This window comes from Lithobates pipiens, unplaced genomic scaffold, assembly GCF_037356315.1.
Source record: "Lithobates pipiens isolate NorthernLeopardFrog02 unplaced genomic scaffold, aLitPip1_a1.2 Scaffold_1, whole genome shotgun sequence".
Lineage (NCBI taxonomy): Eukaryota > Metazoa > Chordata > Amphibia > Anura > Ranidae > Lithobates > Lithobates pipiens.
Window position 1 is genome coordinate 254854216 of NW_027507685.1, and position 3070 is coordinate 254857285.

At 44.2% G+C, this 3070-nt stretch overlaps 1 pseudogene; it reads left to right on the forward strand.

Moving 5' to 3' along the window:
• Positions 1-1718: 1718 nt before the first annotated feature.
• LOC143986876 (nucleosome assembly protein 1-like 1 pseudogene) lies at positions 1719-2132 on the forward strand (annotated as a pseudogene).
• Positions 2133-3070: the final 938 nt, after the last annotated feature.

Consider the following 3070-nt stretch of genomic DNA (forward strand, 5'->3'; position numbering starts at 1 on the left):
AGTGCAAGTGCAGAAGTACTCATCAGTGAGATCATGGTGTGCAATCGTGATTTAGAAAAGATGAAGCAAAATATCCATGCTGTTCAAAAAAGACTGGGCAACATCATTAATATTTTAGGCAAAATCTAAACCCAAAATTTCTTTTTAATTTTGTTGTTATTGTTCTACATGTTTTAAAAGTTTTAAATTAATTGAAAAGCCAAATTTTGAAGATGCACACAGTGTGTTAACATGTGCTATCTGGGATATCAATGTAGGCGCTTTGTGGGTGCCACCCCTTCCTCCAAACTAAAGTAGATGAAAGGAAGGAGTTGCACCCCCCGAAACAGGTCCATTCATTCCCCCATGATGGGATCTAGTAGATATGTTGACACACTGTGGCTTATTTAAAAAAAGCAAAACCCTCCTCTTATTATTTTACCGCCATCCTAGAGGGACGCTCCCTCCTCCTGTCTCCAGGCACTGCACAACGACAGCAGCGGACTTCTGGCTCTGTCACCCCGGTGTTAATCTGAAAAATGGCCAACATAGACAACAAAGGTCAGGCAGGACTTGACCAGCAGGATATGGAAGATGTAGAAGAAGTTGAAGAAGAAGAAACTGGCGAGAATGCTAATAGTAAAGCTATACAATTGACTGTCACATGATGTAGAATCCTCAGATTCTTGCTGCCCTGCAGGAAAGGCTAGATGACCTTGTGGGTACTCCTACGGGTTATATTGAAAGTTTGCTTAAAGTAGTTAAGCGAAGAGTGAATGCACTAAAAAATCTGCAGGTGAAGTGTGCACAGATTGAAGCAAAGTTCTATGAAGAGGTCCATGCATCGGAGCAGAAATATGCTGATTTATACCAGCCACTCTTTGACAAGTGAAGCCATATCATAAATGCTACAAATGAGCCTACAGAAGAGGAATGTGAATGGAAAATAGATGAAGAGGAGGAAATTTCAGAGGAGGTGAAAGAGAAAGCTAAAATTGAAGAGGAGAAAAAAAAAATGAAGAGAAAGAAGACCCCAAATGGAATTCCATAATTATGGTTAACTGTATTTAAAAATGTTGATATTTTGAGTGATATGGTCCAGGAGCATCATGAGCCCACCCTAAAGCATTTAAAGGAAATAAAAGTAAAGTTTTCAGATGCCGGTCAGCCAATGCCGCATTAGCTCTCATTTTGAGCCTAATGCCGCGTAGACCCACGACCAGTTTTCCCGTCGGAATAAACTCTGAAGGTTTTTCAGACGGAGTTCCGCTGAAACTGTCTTGCGTACACACGATCACGCCAAAGTCCGATCGTCAAGAACACGGTGATGTACAGCACGTACGACGGGACTAGAAAAAGGAAGTTCAATAGCCAGTAGCCAATAGCCTCTGTCTCGTGCTTACTTCAGAGCATGCGCCGCTTTTTGGTCCGTCGGAACAGCATACAGACGAGTGGTTTTCCCGATAGGGATTGGTTCCGTCGAAATATTTAAAACATGTTCTATTTCTAGGTCCGTCAGAATTTTTGGTAAAAAAAAGTCTGATGGTGCATACACACAATCGGAATATAAAAAATCTTCCGTCTGACTTTTTCTGTCGGACATTTGGCTCGTGTGTGGCTCGTGGCTTCATTAGCTTCTCATGAATTCTTTACAAATGAAGTGTGGACAAAAACGTATAAAATTAGGCTGATGAGACTGATCCCTTCTCATTTGATGGACCTGAAATGATGGGCTGTACAGGATGCCAAATTGTCTGTAAGAAAGGCAAAAATGTTAATTTAGAAACCATGAAGAAGAAACAAAAACATAAGGGACGTGGTACAGTAAGGACTGTGACAAAAACTGTTCCCAATGACTCATTCTTCAACTTCTTCAGACCTCCTGAAGTACCAGAAAATGGAGAACTGGATGATGATGCTGAAGCCATTAATACGGCAGACTTTGAAATCGGACACTTTTTACGTGAACGCATAATTCCTCGATCCGTGCTTTACTTCACTGGAGAAGCTATAGAAGATGACGATGCTGATTATGATGAGGAGAGCGAAAAAGCAGATGATGAGGAAGGGGAGGAAGAAGCAGATGAGGAAAATGATCCAGACTATGAACCGAAGAAAGATCAAAACCCGGCTGAGTACAAACAGCAATAAAGCAGTGGCGCTGATTTACTAAGATGAATGCGCTACGCCGGTTCATACCTCCATTTGTGCGCCAGGTAAATTTTCAAGTGAGCGTATGAACCGGCGCATACATAAGCGCAACACAGAATATACCGGCGCAATTCATAGTAGCGAGTGCCATATCATTAACAGTGCATTCACACAGGGGCAAGAAAACTTCCAGCGCAACTTTGGGAGACAACTTGATCACGTCTTGAGTGTGAATCACAGCGCGACTTGCGGCGACTTACAGCATGACTTTAAGTCGCCCAAGGCCAGGCGACTTTAATTAAAAAAAAAAAATGGCATGGGTTCCCCTCCAAGAGCATACCAGGCCCTTCAGGTCTGGTATGGATATTAAGGGGATCCCCGCGCCAAAAAAAAAAGAAAATGGCGTGGGGGTCCCCCTCAAAATCCATACCAGGCCCTTCAGGTCCGGCATGGATTTTAATGGGAGCCCCGAGCCAAAAAAAAAATGGAGTGGGGTCCCCCTCAAAATCCATACCAGACCCTTATCTGAGCACTCAACCTGGCAGGCCGCAGGAAAAGGGGGGATGAGAGAGCGACCCCCTCCTGAACTGTACCAGGCCACATGCCGTCAACATTGGGAGGGTGCTTTGGGGTAGCGGCCCCCCCAAAGCACCTTGTCCCCATGTTGATGAGGACAAGGGCCTCATCCCCACAACCCTGGCCGGTGGTTGTAGGGGTCTGCGGGCGGGGGGCTTATTAGAATCTGGAAGCCCCCTTTAACAAGGGGACCCCCATATCCCGGCCCCCCCTGTGTGAAATGGTAAGGGGGTACAAAAGTACCCCTACCATTTCACCAAAATAGTGACAAAAGGGTTAAAAATTACAGGAGGCAGTCTTTGACAAGTCCTTTATTAAAGACTTCTTTCATCTTCTTTCTTCTGGTCTTCTTCCTTCTTCTTTT